Here is a 20,367-nt window from a genome sequence, read left to right as displayed (position 1 = left end):
TTGTTTCCATAATTTTCTTCCAGCAGACAATGTTTGTAGTTATCGCCGCATTCACATCATTGCACACGTAAAATTGCATAATTGAGTGCTTCAGATTTGTCGCAGAATGTGGTGGAAATCTGTGACAAATCTGAAGCTCTCAATTTTGCAAGTTTGTGTCCAATGATGTGAATGTGGTGAAAACTACAAATATCTGCTGGACGAAAACTATGGAAACAAGTACTCCAAACCGACATTCCACATAAGCCACATCATAATGCAATTCTGTAACTCAACCATCTTTGTGACGCGCTCATAATTACGTATTATTTATATTTTAGGATAACTAATCAGTAAAAAACGCAGCACTAGTTGTAGTGAAAGCATGAAAGCCGTCTGACGACGAATCGTAATAATTCGAAACCGGTAACGGTACCTTTTGAATAAAGGAACTGAAAATAAATTTGTGGCTGGTTGCTGCCTCAGCACCTCACGTCCGAAGGGCTATGTACACTAATGTGCATATAGTAAACAGCATCAAATCCATCCTATTAATGCAACCACGCTAACGTACAGCCACTCTCCTCCAAATTCTGGCAATTCTATATCACAATCAGTCAATTGTAAAAATCAGTCCGCAGCTCGTGGTCGTGTGGTAGCGTTCTCGCTTCCCTCGCCTGGGTTCCCGGGTTCGATTCCCGGCGGTGGTCAGGGATTTTCTCTCTGTCTCGTGATGACTGGGTGTTGTGTGAAGTCCTTAGGTTAGTTAGGTTTAAGTAGTTCTAAGATCTAGGGGACTGATGACCATAGATGTTAAGTCCCATAGTGCTCAGAGCCATTTGAACTATTTTTTGTAAAAATCTCAAAATCAATAAATTTCTGTCGAAATCGGCGAATTTTAACTTGAAATCACACAGTTGAAAGAATTTTCCATCACTTATACTGCTGGAAAATACAACGAAAGTAAGATAACTGATTGGCAAATTCTGAGCGATAGTATCACTTGGTAATCTAAGTCGGAACTACATAGAAATCTGTATTACACTCCGAATTCCACTGCTCTGCTCGTGTACTTACTATTCTTCCTAAACAAATTTCGTCTCGAAATCATGAGAACGGAAGCTGGGTGGTATATGTGCCCTAGAAGGCTATACCAGTTGCATACCATGGTAAATATCCTGTTTCATTCCATAACAATTACCAGTACCAATAAAAGGTTATAAGCCATGTTTCGTTAGCTTACAGTTGTAATGGGACAGCTATAAAGTGGGAGGAGACTGTTTACACAGAGGATACAAGCATTGTACAGGAGTTGTGTTGCGTATTTTTAATATTACCTAGAAGATGTCCTCTGCTTCGTTTACTTGTATTGTGTTATAAACTGGTAAGTATTCATTCGTTTGCTAAAGAGTTAGAAACTCCAGTACTATACACAAAAATATTGGAAGAAAAGTTGCGGTTGTGTGATAAGTTCTCTGACTTTCAGTAATTATTATTGATGTTAGGTCGGTGGAGCGTGATTTGTCGGCTATTAGTTGGGCCCTGATCGCTGTACTAATTTTTCCCAATGCCTGAGAGCTGTGAGTCACATGTATTTAAAATCTTAAGATATCTGGAAGTAACCATACGAAGTAGGCATGATTCCATGAAACGAAATGCCAGGAAAAAGCAATACACGTAGATCACTTACTGACACTTCTACAGAATGAGAGGCGGACAGTGTTATGCATAGATGTGCGATGTGACTAGCGAAATCCCAGCGGTAAATGTTCAGTGATTTACCGTCAATAGTGTTATATAATAGCAGTGGGTCTCTTGGCGTATTTATGTACAGCACGTTACATTTACCTGTGTCCAGATCCACGAAGGAATGGTCCATTCTCCGCAGTTTGCTATCACATAAAAATCGCTGAAAAACCTATTTCAACGCCAAAAGTCGTTGATTTCAACGAAAAACTGAAAAAAAAGGTGCTTCCCCTCTTTGTGTTAGTTCGTCGAACGAAAATGCACGTGAAGAACAGCAATTCGCAGTTATGATCGGTTGCTCAAATGCTACAAACGACCCTACATCACCCTATAAAAGTGACAGTCAACTGTAAGTGTATCTTTTCATAACCATACACTATATTCCGTAGCATTGAATAATCAAATACAAATAAAATAATGAATTCTCCCTACTTTACGTCTCTTGCACGATTGCTGTCCTTCTTGGTATTGGAGCTATATTTTATATGAGGGTTGCTTAAGTATGTAATGCTGATCCGAAAACTAGGTCGATTTATGAATTTTAAGTTGGTAACGTGATTATTATGTCACTTCCGCCTATGATTACAAAATTTAGTACACATCTTGACACTGCTTGTAAAATGTTACTTGACTGGTTCATCATGTTTTCAATGTGTTAGGTGCTACCTTCATTCTTATGTCAGAGAACTTACTGATATAATGATGTAAACATACAACAGTGTGTGTGGAAATGTGTTTTAGTCCCACTACACTATTGACAATAACCGCTAGAAATGGCAACAGTCATAAAATATCTAGGATTACCCGTCTAGACCGGTCTAAATTAGAATTATTTATCCCCTGCACTACACGTTTTGGGATCCCCATTTTCAAGTTCGTTTTTCGTGTATTATTCATGGTATTTTTCGACGTGTTACGTTCTGCGTACACTGTGCTTGAGAATCCTTTGTAATATTACATTAATTTCCAGATCCACATGGAAAATCAGTCATTCTTGAGTACTGGTAGAGCCTTTGAGTCAAAATTACTTTCTCTAGTTGCAGAAAAATACTGGAGATACAAGAAATTATCAGAAAGTAAGCGCACTCAAAATGATAAATAATATATAGCTTTAGCGATAAGCTTACCACTACTTACAAAGATACATTTGCATCAGGTATTCCCCCCCCCCCCCCCCTCACTGCTGGGAACTACCTTAACGCAACTCGCCGATAATTGTCTCTAATGAAACTTTTCACAATTGTCCACTCCATTCATATACTTAGGATATGGAAGACTGAAAAAGTGACACAAGGAGTGAGAGTGTTACTGAACGACCATAAGAATTTTACTATTTATTTCGGTTTTCGTTTTTTCCCATAGAGAACCATCATAGGTAACAAGGTTTAGCAATGTCTTGTAGGAAGCAATACGAGGACGCGTCTTGCACAATGACACGTGGCTGCACGATCATTGGCTTTGTCATTGTGCAGCTTATTGGATACAGCGATCTCAGTTTATTATTGTACACGTAAACCAAACGCCAATTTAATGATTTGATCATTGTTGCTAACGTCTTTCCCTTTCACATGGAAATCATAGGAACACGCCAATTTTGTAGTTTTGAAGTGAGGTTAACTCACAGGAATACAGTGAAGGAATAGTTCCCCACTACTGTTTCCCCATTTGTCCTTTAACGATTTTAATGGCGACCAATCGCTGGAAGTATACTTCGGAATTTGAGACACATGAAATAAAAATAAAAAATTACAGCTTTCAAAGCAACCTGCATTCTGTGCCTGCTGGCTCTTCTAGAGGCTGTTTCTGATAGCGAACCACTCACACCTCAGTACTAAGTTTGCCGGTCTAATCCCAGGTGTGAGAGGCTGCTGATCGCTGCTGGCCAGTGCGGCCAGCACACGAGGTACAGATTACTGTCTCTTGGCGGGACTGTTATCTTGGCCGTTAGCCACGTTACATGTACTTGCCGGAGCGATAGTGCGGCCAAGAGGCCATTCTGCACTTACCTCACCCTCTAGTGGCATTATTTACCATGTGTTGCCAATTCTGCCTTTGTGACATAAACATAAATAGGTCGCTCTCAACCTCATTTGCAGTCCAGCAGCATATTGCTAGCAGTAATACGAGGGCTATACGATAGGTCGCGAAATGGAAACCACAGTGAATATCAAAACTGTTTTATTTTGCAACAGTTAGCCACAACTTCCAGTTACTTATCTCCATAGTCACCGATCCGACTTAGACGTCTGTCGTAGCGCGTAGCGTTATACCAACTTTCCAATACCAACATTATAGAAGGCAGCCGCCAGGGCTTTCCTCCAATTCTCTACGCTCGCCTAAACCTCGTTGTGCCAAAATCTACATCTACACTACATTTACATCCGTACTCCGCAAGCCACCTGACGGTGTGTGGCGGAGAGTACTTTGAGTACCTCTATCGGTTCTCTGTTCTATTCCAGTCTCGTATTGTTCGTGGAAAGGAAGATTGACGGAATGCCCCTGTGTAGACTCTAATCTCTCTGATTTTATCCTCATGGTCTCTTCGCGAGATATATGTAGGATGGAGCAATATACTGCTTGACTCCTCGGTGAAGGTACGTTCTCGAAACTTCAACAAAAGCCCGTACCGAGCTACGGAGCGTCTCTCCTGCAGAGTCTTCCACTGGAGTTTATGTATCATCTCCGTAACGCTATCGCGATTACTAAATGATCCTGTAACAAAAAGCGCTGCTCTCCGTTGGATCTTCTCTATCTCTTCTATCAACCCTATCTGCTAAGGATCCAACACTGCTGAGCAGTATTCAAGCAGTGGGGGAACAAGCGTACTGTAACCTACTTCCTTTGTTTTCGGATTGCATTTCCTCACTATTCTTCCACTGAATCTCAGTCTGGCATCTGTTCTACCGAAGATCAACTTTATGTGATCATTCCATTTTAAATCACTCCTAATGCCTACTCCCAGATAATTTATGGAATTAGCTGCTTCCAGTTGCTGACCTGCTATTTTGTAGCTAAATGATAAGAAATCTTTATTTCTATGTATTCGCAGCACATTACACTTGTCTACATTGAGATTCAGTTGCCATTCCCTGCACCATGCGTCAATTCGCTGCAGGTTCTCCTGCATTTCAGTACAATTTTCCCCTTGTTACAACCTTTCGATATACTACAGCATCATCCGCAAAAAGTCTCAGTGAACTTCCGATGTTATCCACAAGGTCATTTATGTATATTATTAATAGCAACGGTCCTACGACACTCCCCTGCGGCACACCTGAAATCACTCTTACTTCGGAAGACTTCTCTCCATTGAGAATGACATGGTGCGTTCTGTTATCTAGGAACTCTTCAATCCAATCACACAATTGGTCTGATAGTCCATATGCTTTGTTCATTAAACGACTGTGGGGAACTGTATCAAACGCCTTGCGGAAGTCAAGAAACACGGCATCTACCTGGGAACCCTTGTCTATCGCCCTCTGAGTCTCGTGAACGAATAGCGCGAGCTGAGTTTGACAAGATCGTCTTTTTCGAAACCGATGCTGATTCCTACAAAGTAGATTTCTAGTCTCCAGAAAAGGCATTATACTGGAACATTCCAAAATTCTACAACTGATCGACGTTAGAGGTATAGGTCTATAGTTATGCACATATGTTCGACGTCCCTTCTTGAAAACGGGGATGACCTGTGCCCTTTTCAAATCCTTTAGAACGCTACACTCTTCTAGAGACCTACGGTACACCGCTGCAAGAAGGGAGGAAAGTTCCTTAGCGTACTCTGCGTAAAATCGAACTGGTATCCCATCAGGTCCAGGGGCCTTTCCTCTTTTGGGCGATTTTAATTATTTCTCTATCCCTCTGTCGTCTATTTCGATATCTACCATTTTGTCATCTGTGCGACAATCTAGAGAGGGAGCTACAGTGCAGTCTTCCTCTGTGAAACGGCTTTGGATAAACCCATTTAGTATTTCAGCCTTTAGTCTGTCATCCTCTGTTTCAGTACCATTTTGGTCACAGAGAGTCTGGACATTTTGTTTTGATTCACCTACCGCTTTTACATAAGACCAAAATTTCTTAGGATTTTCTGCCAAGTCAGTTGTTTTCACAGCCAGCGATTCACATGAGCAGAGATGAAACTCTGGGGGAGACAATTACGGGCTGTATTGTGGGTAGCCAAACATTTCCAATCGAAAACGATGCAGGAGTTGAAGTCAATGACTTTTCGCGTTAAAATAGCTTTTTCGGCGATTTGTTTGTGATAACGAACTGCGGAGAATGGACGATTGCCCCTGCAGAATGTGGCTGAGAATTGTCTTGAAGAAGAAACCGCACGACCGTTATGTAATGTTGGCTGCATAGCTTCAGGCTAAATTTCTCACCAGGCCCTTGTACTTGGCGGGAGACACTATTGTTCTAGGTATCTTTATGTGTTCCCTGTGCGCTCAGAACTAAATTAACGACGTAACGCGATCGACGGGCATACTAGAGACACTGTGGTTTCCATTTCGCGACCGATCGTTCCTTACTTTCCGAATAACCCTCGTACTACGTCAAGCTGATAGAATATTAATAACGATACATTAATGAAAATATTCTTGAGAATTAGATATGTTACAAAAAAATATTAGACTGGTTTAAGGTTGCCTGCATACTATGTCCAGTGTATTTAATAAAGTCTCCTATGCTGAGTGCTTCCAGCATTGGCGAGTAATTGACTATTTTCTCGCGGCTGGAGGTGGAACTGTTATCTTGCAGGTGTGTCGGCGATTCTGGTGGTTGTTGACCAGTGGGTGATGTCTGCAAGCTGCTAGTTATGCCCTGCTGGCTCTTATCGATGCTGCAGCTTGAGCCGGGAGAGGATGGTGTCTGGTGGGAACGAGGAGTGGCGGTACTGGAGAGTTGTGTGCGACTACAGACACAGTTACATGCAGGCCTCTACCTCTCATTTTTAGTTTGTTTTGAATAAAACGCATGCCTATCCTATTTCCATAATGCCAGCGGTGGTGCTGGTGCTCGTAACACCTCGGTTCAGTTTACAGTGATAAAAGCTATAGAAAGAATAATTTAAAATTAAGAATAGAATTTTTAGAAGGGAAAATAGAGTAGAATCAGAGTTCGGTAATAGCAGATCAAACTTCTAGTATATCAGCAATTACTTTAACGTCCAAGCACAGCAAACCCACGGAAGCTCCGTCATGGAGAAGGCAGTGACGCTAAACTCTTGTGATGAAAAATCTATAAAAAGGCCTGATCGTCATTATTGCCCCCTTTTTTCCTTGATTGTTCCGTTAAAGGGCGGGGAAGCCGTGTCAGTCAGCGAGACAATAATTAGATTGAACTTTATCGTATTAAGATTCACGATAAACTGTTAGAATATTACGGAGATTAAAAGTGATGCAATGTACTATCTCTGACTGTTGGTAGCAACGGAGTATTAACGGGATTTTAGGACTTTAGTGCTAGATTGGAACTTTACGGACATATAGACGACAGAAACTCAAATTATCTGCTGATACGAGAGAATTCAGAGGTATCAGTATTTAGATATCAACGTGTGGACTTTTGAAAGTGTCGTGTGCCGTTAGTTGCGAATCTGGACGTAGAGCGCGTGCATATCGACATTTGCGGACTATTTAGATTCCTCCAGGCTAGGAAACTTTAAATAGACCATCATCCATCCATCTTAATCCTTGAATATAGAGTGAAAGTGAAACACAAGAGTGTTGTACGTATTTCATTTACCTAGTACTAATCAGTGAAGGTTTTACGGAACCAAAGCTTTTCAGCAGTAAGTCAGCACCAACTAGCGGAGAGCGTAGGCATTAACTAACACGCTAACTGATGTGAACGTTTACGTGTTTTGCGGACTGCTTAATATGAACTTTGTGATTCTTTGACGTCCCCATTCCCTCCGAAAGGTGGCGCAGGCTGTCTTAATCATAAAAGGGGAGAGTCTTAGCCTGGCAAATTACTAAATAAAAGCGATATTTACAAGACTCGCAGTAATAGCAAAACACAAGGGTCACACCTCATCGCAGAGTCGTCGCTGTCACGTCGGGAACTAAAGCCGGAAAACCTACTGACGATACGTATCTACGAGCAGACATCGACGTGGAGTACCTAGAAAGGGAACCACAAGAGAGTTGGGGATGCTTCATGCTGCAGTTTGTCGTTGTTTCAGGGTAATTTTTTAGAATTTAAATTTAGTGATGTCTTGTGTCAATGTTTACATATTTGACTTTTTGCCATTATTTAAAAGTTTACTATAATCCTGTAGTATCCTCTAAGGCAGTCTTATGAGTACGTCACTATTTTAAAAACACGAGGACATGACCATTTTTAATATGCCAATAATTCAGGAACAACTTCTTTGCAGTGAAATGTAGACTAGTTATGTAGCAAAAGTTTATTGAAATCTCCCATTGACATGAGTCTTTGCTTAATAATCTTCAAAAGTGTGTATGTGGAATACTGGGGAGAGCGAGGGGGGGGGGGGGGGGGGAGGAATCAGTCATAAAATTTAGCGAATTGTCATAAAATAGTAAATAACAATGGAAGTTGGTAATATGTTTTGGGGTGCTTACAGAAAATGTCCAACACTCTGTTGTTAATTGTGCTAATTAAGATAAGTGTGAAGGTGTTCATTTTGGATAATTTATAATAATATATTTGCCGCCATTTTTAAGTACGGTAACAGCCTGTCACACAATTCGCATTGAGAACTGAGCAGACGGAACCACTTAACTGCTGCTCCTTATTCGTCTGGAGGCAGTTGCTGATTTCATTTGTTTGCACTTCGTGATGATCCTTTCTCTATGGCGTACAGGACTCGAATGACGAGACACGCAAATTGACCTAGAGAGAGAAGGGGGTGGGAGGGTTAAATAATCCATTTGGTCTACCTCAATTGGGGGGGGGGGGGGGGGAGAGGTGAAGGATCATCTTGACTTTGGTCCTAGTATCTGCACAGTGGGTTCTATTCCCGGCTGGGTCAGGGATTTTTCCTGCCTCGAGATGACTGGGTGATGTTGTGCCGTCTTCATCATCATCATTCATCCCTATTATGGTCGGAGGAAGGCAATGGCAAACCACCTCCACTAGGACCTTGCCTAATATGGCGGTGCGGGTCTCTCGAATCGTTCCCCTACGCTCCATCGCGGAATATGGGACTTCATCATCATCATCATCATCATCATCATCATCATCATCATCTTTCTTCTTGGTGTAGCAATTTTAATGGCCACTAGTGCAGAAATAGACAAGCCAGTTCAGAGTCGTTTGCAGCGCCATTTCACGTCTGTTGATTACAGGAGAAAGGAAACGTTTGACGATATTTTTATAACCCAGCGTCAGGGACCTGATTTTGGCATTACTGATTGAAGACGTCCGTCTTCGCTAAAGATATTATTTGACTCTCACAAGAAGCAGCACCCCTTTCCCATTACTGTATCGTCGCTTCGAGAGGTTTCTCTGTGTGCAAGAGAAATGTGAGTTGCCTACCACAATGCGTTGCGCTGCAAATGTGGTGCCTCGCGCACTCTTAATGGACCCAGAAAGAGTGGGTTAGTGATCTGTTCAGAAGATAAGCACTGTAGCCTGCAGAATGAATCTCATAGACTGCGTCCATTGCACACTTCAGCACCTTGCCAACGTTGGGGCAGAGGGCCAATTTTCTGGCAGCAGTATTCTCGCTTGTAGTGGTATCATACACTGAAGAGCCAAAGAAACTGGTACACCTGCCTAATATCCTGTAGGGCCCCCTCGAGCATGCAGAAGTGCCCCAACAAGACATGGCATGAACTCGGCTAATGTCTGAAGTAGTGCTGGAGGGAACCGACAACATGAATCCTGCCGGGCTGTCCATAAATTCGTAAGAGTACGAGGGGGGGAGGAGATTTCTTCTGAGCAGAACGTTGCAAGACATTCCAGATATGGTCACTAACATTCATGTCTGGGGTGGCCAGAGGAAGTGTTTAAACTCATAAGAGGGTTCCTAGAGCAACTCTGTAGCTATTCTGGACGTGTGGGATGTCTCATTGTTCTGATGCAATTGCCCAACTCCGTCGGAATGCACAGTGGACATGAATGGATGCATGATATCTGACAGGGTGCTTACGTATCTGTCACCCGTCAGAATCGTATCTAGACATACCAGGAGTCACATATCACTCCAACTGCACACACCCCACACCATTGCAGTGCCTCCTCCAGCTTGAACAGTCCCCTGGTGACATGCAGGGTCCATGGACTCAAGTGGTTTTCTCCATATCCGTACACGTCCCACGCTAGATACAATTTCAAACGAGACTCGTCCGACCAGGCAGCCTGTTTCAAATCGTCAACAGTCCAATGTCTGTGTTGACGGGCCTAGGCGTTCAGTCATCAAGGGTACGCAACTGGACCTTAGGCTCAGAAAGCACATATCGATAATGTTTCGTTGAATCGTTCGCACGATGGCGCTTATTGATGGCCCAGCAATGAAATCTGAATCAATCTCCAGAAGGGCTGTACTTCTGTCACGTTGAACGATTCTCTTCAGTCGTCGTTGGTCCCGTTTCTGCAGGATCTTTTGCCGGCCGCAACGATGCGGAGATTTGATGTTTTACCGGATTCCTGATACTCACGGTACACTTGTGAAATGATCGTACGGGAAAATCATCACTTCATCGCTACCTCGGAGATGCTATGTCCCATCGCTCGTTCGCCGACTATAACACCACGTTCAAACGCAATGAAGTCTTGATAACCTGCCATTGTAGCAACAGTAACCGATCTAACAACTGTACCAACTGTACCGGACACTTGTCTTACATAGGCGATGCCGAACACAGCGCTGTATTATGTCTTTTTACATATCTTTGTATTTTAATACGCATGCCGATACCAGTTTCTTTGGCGCTTCGGTATATTAATGGAATATCAACCACTGCACGTAGTGATACTATTATTTAATGACATTTGTTTTCATATGTCTACATATTTTCCCTCTATTTTATGCCATTCTTGTTGGTAATATGGCTAGAAATTTTGTTGTTTAGGGCCTGATGGCATATTACATCGCCAAAAACGGTAGCCTATAAAATAAACTGTAGATGACGGTGTTCTTGATATCTTTTTGTACGTACATATTGGCTGTTGTCCTACTATTCAGCAAAGCAAGAATCGATGCATCTAAGTTAGACTGGACGTAATGGACGGACAGGATTAATTGCCAGTTTGCCTTACCAACCATTTGAATTTGGAAGTCCCTGCAGAGATACCACGGCGCTGCAACTGCACTGCGGTAACGCTCTAAACTCCTAGTTACGCAAGGTCATTTTAAGGATCCAGAATATCGCGTTGTCTTGCAGTCACGTTTTGTACGGTTTTCAGACTTTCTGATGTATTGTATGTCTATCTTTGAGACCGATAGTCCGTGGGACTTTGGCTTTCACCTTCGTAATACTCATACAATGAAACATCTGCAGATGCCGTTTAGATGTTATTTTATTATATGGAAACCAGTTTCGGTGACTCAGTTCACCATCTTCAGGCCTTAGCTGATGCTGAGGGGGTGAATACCGATCGTATAGACGATCCCTTCAGTGGCCAACTTCTATGAACTAACTTCCGTAGAATACTGCAACCATCAAGTAACAACTGATTTAAAGTATTTTACGGAAGCCAGTTCATAGGTGTTACACTGATGGGATTGTGTATGCAATCCGAGTTCACCACCTCAGCATCAGCGAAGATTTAAAAATGGTGTTCTGAGTCACCGAAACTGGTTGCCATGTAATAAAATAACTAGTAAAAGACATTGCAAGTATTTCATTTTATTACGTTTCTGATTTAAGGCTAGCCCTTATTTCATATAGTTATTAGAAATTTACAAGAAAATTTAGGTTTTTCTTATACAATTGAGTTGAAAGCTTGGATACTAAGCGACAAATTCCCACGTCGAACAACGCTTCGATGGAGGCTGTCGTCAACTAACAAAATCTTTTCTGGAATGGCGTTTAGGCGGCTACAAGGGCCAGTCAGTGGCCAAAATATCCACTTTGCACTAATACTTACTTTCAACTCGTTGCAGGTTTAGATTATTGAATTGCTCTTAAGGAACAACCCTGGGCAAGGGGTGACTGAATTCCAGATGAGTCGCCTGGTCATGGAAGTTTTTTTTTTTTAATATTAAGGGAGCTGTTCCGCTCAATGCTGTCAATGGATTTATAAAAGGGGTAGCATTCTAGTACTCGCTGAACACATTTTCTCGTAACTTGTTGCTGCAGCAGTGACAACTAGTGTCTCCTTACCAATCCAACGCCTGCTACAACATTCAACAATAGGCTGTTGTTATTCTAAGTAAAACATACGATCAGCAGTGTAGCCCATCAGGCATCATGACTGACCCTTTATTGCGGTCAGGTTTTTCGAAAGTTTACACTCAAAGTGAGGAAGGTACAATTCAAGTGAAAGGGTACAGTATCGCCCGACATTGAAAATAGATACAACATTCTTCGTTATTCTTGTCAGAACAACATATTGTTTTCTAATAATAACTCAATTTCAATTAATACAGCGAAGCTGGATACCAGTGTGGGAAAGAATGACAATTTATTTATTTAATTGATCACATGTGCACTCCCACAAAATAAATACCTACACCCAGTTTGGTGAGATCTGTGAAATGAATGAATGTATGGTCGTCTGCTAACTGCAGATAGTGAATATGAGTATATGATCATCTTTGAGACGATCCTTTGGTCACACCCAAGAGATGAAACTTACCGGAGCTTTGAGCGCCTGAAATGTGGCTGACCAATATGGTAGCGTGGCCTTCCCTCACCTCGACAGAGGTGCGAGATGACCTGAAGATCGGCCACGTTTCAGCACTCTGCAGCTGGATCTGGTGTTGGTAAGACCTGTCTTAGGTGTGCTCCGTAAAGACAAAAGAGTGGAAACATGGTATGCATGTGAAATACTTAAGAGTAGTCGGAATAATAATTTCTCTATTTCATGAACTTTTGTGGGGAGAATTAAATGTGAGGCAGGTCACAATGAAACAACGTGTAGCAATAACTTGAAATACTTCCGAGTGCTTAAGTTAAGCTGAATTACTAGTGTGTGTACAATAAGTTGAAATATTTAAGAAATGGCGTGTGCAGGAATTGAAATTAGAGACGAGTACTTCCACGGGGTGAGTACTGTGTGAGGCTCAATCTGTGTATGAGACAAAGGATAAAAAGAAGTACTCGTCCATAGTATCAGTTGAGGACTCGCGTGTGTGATGAATATGTTCTTAATATTACTTTGCGTGTTATGTTTCCGTGTGACGATTGATTCAAACTATAATACTCAGAGAAAAGCAAGGTGAGTCAGCCGTCTATCCAGCAACGCCACTTGACTTGCATTGCACAGGAAGACGTGCATATATCCTCCAGAGTTCATAGTAGGAAAGAAAAGTTACGAAGTGGGGCAATGTCGTGTGAAACTGGGATAAATACGAATTCTAATGGGAAAGCTGAAAGTTATGTGATTATAACGTTGTGACTATTCTTTGTATTGTATGTTGCCAATGTGATGTATTTTATGAAATTTAAGTATGTGTGGTTGGCATAGGAGAGTAACAAGATAGTTTCAGAGGCAGTGGGTTATGCATGTTCCTTTTTGTACCACTCCGCCTGGAGGAAATTTTCATGATGATGGTTGTGAGAGTCGAAGTGTGAGATATAGCAAAAGATCCACCATCCTATCCAGAACGTGCACTTAGCCTTAAGTAATTACGAGACCATAAGATAGAGAATCACCAGTGTAAAGCCATGCCCACTGGGCGGAATTTCTCATGTGTTATTGCTGTAGGTTATAGAATTTGTGTGTTTATGTTATAGAATTTATCGGAATCAAAAAAAGATAGTGGAAAAGAAAAAGATTAGTGGCTTTCTCCTTCGGATTGTATATTGTCGTGATATCCAGGATTTATAACGTGTGCGCCATTCATATTCAGTGCGACTGCCACGTGTTGATCAAAGCCGTCGGGTAAGAAAGAAAATGTGGTATTGCCAGTGCGTAGTGAACAGAGTTGTGCAAATTACTAATAGTCAGATGCGCGTTTCCGTTTCCGTTGCTTAATATTCAAACAGGAGAATAATTTGTAGCTTAATTGTGAGTGCTAGAGTTCATGTTACTCGATAAATAAGAATGAGTCCACTCGCTTGGCAGACCACTCATATTGCAGGCTTGACTGCTTGATGCCACAGTATGAGCAAGGCATGTGGGCGTCTCTCATAAGATCCACGACCAAGGTTATCATTAACGCCTGAGAGTAGTTGCGGCTTTTTCTTGCATACTTGAGGCCAAATGAAGGACAAGCACGCAAAAAGAGTTTGTGCTGCACTCCTGTCCGGAAGCATTTACAAAAATAAAAATGATCTTGTAGCTCAAAAAGGTACGAAGGAAACAGAATGAGAGTGGTATGAAACGGAAAAGATACGAGGAGAAAAGTATAGGAAGGCTCAAGGAAAACTGTAATGAAATCTAGGCTGCGCAACGTTTTACGAAAGTTTGATTGAAGGCTCAGAAACTGAAGGCCATACGAATTTACTGTATTGTTTTGAAAAAAAATTCTGCATTGGTTTGTAATGAAATGTAATGTGCAATGTGGGGTCACGAGCCATGCGTAGGTATTGGCGAGGAGAAAATTCCTGTTTATACGGAAACATTGTCGAACATTTTTTGAATCACTTATCCCCGATAGTAATATCTTCGTCTTGAAAAGAAATGATAATTATATAATAATTTGTTTGCTGTTTGTGCTGTTAATAAGTTACTTGTTCTCTAAATACACTTCTTCAAAGTAGTAACCGACATTCTCTATTTAGCCTTTTTTCGCTTTGTGACCGTTACGACCTACCTCATCGAGCTATATCATACTTTTTGAATTATTGCATATTTTAGTACTTTCGTTTTATGTAATTAAATTGAAAAAAATTAAACACGTAGGAGGATGGTATGTACACATTGTGAATTTCCTAGGTCTATTGTAACTTTGCCAAAGAAAGTCGTAAAACCTTAGGTTTTTTTACCTTAGTCTAGGGACGTGCAGCGCTCTTTTTCGTGGTGCACACGACTCTTGGTTATGCCTGATGAGTGACGGTGCCTAACCACCTAATGAGTACAAGAAGCAACGTAATCAGTTTACTGCTGAGACTAAATAACTGGCAAACTGAGCCGGCCTGGAAGAAAATATAGTCGAAACCAGAAAGCGAGAGTTCACGTCTCACTTGCAGCGGTTCATCATCTCCATCTCTAACAAGGGGATGGCAGCGCTTTTGGGAATCAGAGGACTGAACGACGATTTGGTTTGAGGTGGCTGTCTCTCAATGAAGCTGGTCAACCTGGTGGCCCCTCATTCGAAAAGTGGGCTAGATTAATTTCTTGTGTTTTTACTTTGTTTTCCGTTTTTGTTCATTTGTACATTTTTCTCTCTCTTTCTCTCTAAAACCTAGAACGCAGTCGCTCGCAAGAGGCTTGTTAGCCCTCAGTTCAGAAGACCTGTTCCACCATTAATTCTAAACAGCACAGAAATAACCTTTTCCTCTTCTGTAAAGAACTTGGGGAAAAATCTCGACCATTAATTATACTGGACTGAACACAAAACTGCGGTGTGTAAGGTGCTGTCAGTGTCAAGGCACTCGCTACAGAAATATAAAATGTATTTGCTTTCGACCTGAAGAAAAGCTCATAGAGACACTAATACTCCCCATTCTTGACTAAGATGATGCCATTGTCCAAGGACTTCCAGACGAAAGCTCACTCAGGCTGGAACTGGAGATACATTTGTGACGTAAGCCTTCTGACATGTTCTACAATCCTCGAGGACCTCCTCATTAGGCATCAAATGGAATGAAAGTAAATCTGATCTACGAACAGTTATCGAGGCTATTTGCCGATAAGCGTAGAGGGTATCATACTCTATATTTACTGAGTCGTCTTCTCAATTATTGCACTTCCTCTTATTTGTCTTCAACTCTCACTCTACTCTCTGAACAGCTCAGCAGAAATATTTGTTCTCAACAAAGTAAAATTCTCTCTGAACCATCACACAGCAGTACCATGTTCGCTAAATCATTTTCTGTAAGAGGAACTCGAATTTGGAACAGTCTTCCTCAAAATATCAGAGAAATTAAATACCATACCTTCAAAAGCAGCTGATGGTCCTCCTATGACAACAGCCATTCTACATTTTGTGCAGCTTATTCTCGTCAGTCCCCTTCCCTCACTTTTTCTTACTCCTCGTCGTTACAGCTTTCTATTTATATTCTGTTCTTTCCTATCACCCAATGTCACAGTCATTTCAGTCTTCTTCTCTTCCTTTACCCATTCTGCTCCTAGCAATACTAAATGCGCTAAGCTAACCTATTACTATAATCATCAGCAGCAGCATCGGGTAGTATTGCAACATCTTATGTACTTGTTACTCCTGTTCAGATGTAAGAGAGGGCCTTGGTACCCCAATCTGGTCAGGCTAAGTAAGCAACAAATAAAAAATAAATAAAAGGTATTTCAAAAGCAAACCAGTCTTTCTGCATTGCATCGTCTTGGTTCTAACGTGAAAGAGTTGTCAGATCTTCAGTCCAATGATTTTTGGTGTTAAGTCTTCCGTTCCGACTTTTGTGCAGGGTCAAGCTTTTTATTTGAACGATTGTCCACCGTCGGAAATACTTCTGTCGATGGTTAATTTGATGCACCTCGCGTAACTTTGCAACGTTTGGAAATTCAACAACTGTTTTTCTTAATACTTCTTAGCCATTTATCTACTCATGAACCTGCTACACATTGCAGTCTTCAATCTATTTCATCTCTGCACCTTATAATCTAGCAACGAGTGGAACTGCGTCGCGCTTGACTGAGCACCTGCATGGAATGCTGTAAGGTACCCCTTACTTAAGAGTATGGTTTACTTTATTTTCAGTCTTGTTATTTCACATTCGTGAATGAATGTACCGGCACTGCAGGACGTGCAGTAGGGAGTAAGGAGCGAGCAGTAGGTTCCCACGCTGGCTACCAGAGGCGGCTGCCGCTCTGGTGCTTTCTTAGCCAGTGGGATGAGGCGCCAGTGGGATGAGGCGCCGATGAAGAAACAGCTCGTGACATCAGCAAAGAGATACGTACGGAAAGTACATTTATTCTGGCGTGAATCCAGTAATTGTTATTAATAAATATTTGCTAACGAAAGATGCATTTTGCCACTCAAATATTAGGAGTCTGCAGGTCATAAATACTATCTTTCAGAAATTTTACATTCGTACCATTTTACCGGCACTGCAGGACGTGCAGTAGGGAGTAAGGAGCGAGCAGTAGGTTCCCACGCTGGCTACCAGAGGCGGCTGCCGCTCTGGTGCTTTCGTAGCCAGTGGGATGAGGCGCCAGTGGGATGAGGCGCCGATGAAGAAACAGCTCGTGACATCAGCAAAGAGATACGTACGGAAAGTACATTTATTCTGGCGTGAATCCAGTAATTGTTATTAATAAATATTTGCTAACGAAAGATGCATTTTGCCACTCAAATATTAGGAGTCTACAGGTCATAAATACTATCTTTCAGAAATTTTACATTTCCAGGATAAAATAAATGAATAACTTCGGTATAAAAGAAAATGTACGGGCTTATACCAACTGTATCGATTGTATGCTCGAGTTACAGACTGTGCAGCATAGTCGGCAAGAGTCGATAGGATGCCTTTCGGTCTGGTCATGCAGTAGACCGTGTTGTCGTACCGTTACCAGTTAACTTATAATCAGTGTGAACAAGTTCATTTTATGTTTCTTAAATAAACGCATCATAATAGCATCCAGTGTAACAATTAGTTGTACAAAAAGTAAATCCTGCTTCGTTACGTAAAACAGAATAGTATTGCACTTTCAGAATCACGGTGTATCTCCATATGACAACTATAACATTTGAAAACATGGATATAGATAAAATATACTTGAAAAAGATGCATTCTTACGCGGCGGTTCACTAGTTCAGTTCACGGATGGACTGGCTTAATTATTGCAGACCTCTGGTGGGAAGGGTGGTCAGTTATACTGTGCGTCACTAACCACACCTTCTACGGACCCTCCATCTAAACTGAGACATTTCTGGAGGTTTAGTACGAGTGGGGGTTTCTTGCAATGCCCAGTCTGCATTTTGTTTCAAGAGCGCTGCGTGCGTTGTCTTGCGCTTATGGCGTGTTCCTTGATTAATGACTAAGTAACTGGCTGCAAAAATGTTAGTAATTGTGATTCATGCGCTTCGCTGGAGACATAGCAATGTTTTACTTTGTGTTGTATGTGAAGCATGATGTGCTTGTCTGCCTTCTGTCAACTTGAGACATACGCATTCGAGAACTTGCTATAGTCTGAACTGTAGGGCTAGTGGCAGATCGACTGCATATGCATGTAAAACGCCAGCTATTGCCTACTTCGTTCACTGCGCCGTGAGCGGAGCACGTGAGAAAAATTAATCTAGTGAAAACATTTCAAAACAAAACGCTTTCAACTTTCCTGTCTACCACAGCTGAGTGAGTTTGTTTCCGTGCATGGTCGTTGCAAGATTGACATTAATTTTTTTTAACTTGTAATGCTTCATTTACTCTTTTGCTGTCGTTGCAGTCTTTTCTGCATCTGATAACAGCTTTTGTTTTAATGGTGACTGTTGCCCTACCAGCCTCAACAAAATATGATATTATAACCCATGTTTTGTCATGTTTACTGCCATTGTATTCAAGGTGGTTTCTAAATAACTTTTATAGGCACCCATATATGTGTGCAAACTATGTTATGTGCTATTTCGACTGTGTTTCTTGTGTCGGCAGTAATGACAAAGTGCCTGTTCTATACTACTTGACAAAAGTAATTCCTTTTGTGACTGCAGTTTTTCGAGTTGGGTGTCTACTATGTTAAAAGTTCTTTTATTTAATATCAACTTTAATGGATTTATAAATTTTTATTCAGAATTCTGAAAAGACATTGAACGTCTTGGCATTTGTTAAATGATTACATAAATTCTCTCGCACATTTTCTGCAAATCACGCTTACTTATAGAGATAGGTCAGATTTTTTGTGATTTTCTTTCATAGAGCGGAAAATGATAGGACCTTGTTACCTCAATGTGGGTCCGGTTAGCCAGGTTCTACTGTACCCGAAAATAGGGTCGCCGCGATATGTAAGGTTTACATAACGTGACTTCTGTGGGGCACTAACTTATGACTATTGCAACTTTAAGTTCGACTATTAGACGATTCCTAGCGTGTCTCACACGATGCGCGTCTCGCGCTGACAGTGGAGCCGCAACAATACTGCCACAGTGTTTTAGACAAAATACCGATAGTCAATACGCCCTCGCAACGAAAGACATAGGCCGCTAAGGGAAATAGTCTCAACCAGATTACTGCCAACATGTGACAGCTACTCGTTTGAGTTAGGCTTAGTAACCAAGATTTTCTATACTCGCATGTCTGAAAGAACAGACATTGCTGACGAATTACGAAGTACCTTTAATTTGTGCCGTTACTCCCGCCGAATGTCGCAGTGAGGCTCCCACCTTCCAACGCCAAGATTGGAGTCTTCAGCGGCGCGAAATTTTGGTCTATCCAGAGGTCTAAAGGTGTCTAATATAATTGTCAACGTGAGTTGTAATAACTTATAGCCAATTTCGTGACAGTCTGTACAAGTCAGAGCTTAAAACTGTCAACTGTTAGTTCTGCTCGCTGGCGATTCGAGCGGCCGTAAAAACCTACAGCAGACGTCGCCTTGCTCTGCCCACATAGTGGAAATAGTGCTTGGCAGCACCGGTCGCCGAATTTTCTGGCCGATTACGTCCTCTGGGACAGAAATTTCAAGAAAGTTTATTAAATTCGTGAAGAGATTTCATTCTCAGCGAACTTTTACCTCTTCTTTTCGGGCTGCCTCTATAAATGTGACTAAGGCCTCCCGTCTGGTAGACCGCTCATCGGGTGCATGACTTTCGATTTGACCCCACTCCGGCGACTTGCGCGACGATGGGGATGAAATAATGATGATTAGGACAACACAACACCCAGTCCCTGAGCGGAGAAAATCTCCGACCCAGCCGGGAATCTAACCGAGGCCCTTAGGATCGACATTCAGTAGCGCCGACCACTGAGCTGCCGAAGGCTGACTACATTTGAATGAAAGGGTTAATCAACACATGTCCAAAAAACTTTTCAGGAGATACAAAAAACTGCTGAAATTCCAGTTTTCTTCTCACTTTCATTAAAATGAATGTAGATAGAAGAATGCCAATGTACCCGAGACAATCGTGATACATTTTCCTGACGTTAAGTTAAAACTTATTTAGTGAACGTTGTAACGGTACTTTGACAACCGCGCCTCTGCCAGTACAAAGATATGATTTACGATCGCGAATGCAGAAGGGCGCTGCGCCAGCGACAGATTTTTATAAATAATTTTTCTTTTTTTCTTTTTGCGTAGGTGTTTGTTTTAACAACTAGTTTATTACTCTGTCTTCATACGTTCAAGACGTATTTTTCGGCGCCAATGGCTATCGCCAAATTTATAAATTAATCCTGACAGTGACAACTTCAAGAAATTTTCGTCAGACGGAGAACAGGACTAATGAACAATGAAAAAAAAAGG

This window comes from Schistocerca gregaria, chromosome 3 (genome assembly GCF_023897955.1).
Source record: "Schistocerca gregaria isolate iqSchGreg1 chromosome 3, iqSchGreg1.2, whole genome shotgun sequence".
Classification (NCBI taxonomy): domain Eukaryota; kingdom Metazoa; phylum Arthropoda; class Insecta; order Orthoptera; family Acrididae; genus Schistocerca; species Schistocerca gregaria.
Note: the sequence above shows the minus strand (reverse complement) of the source record.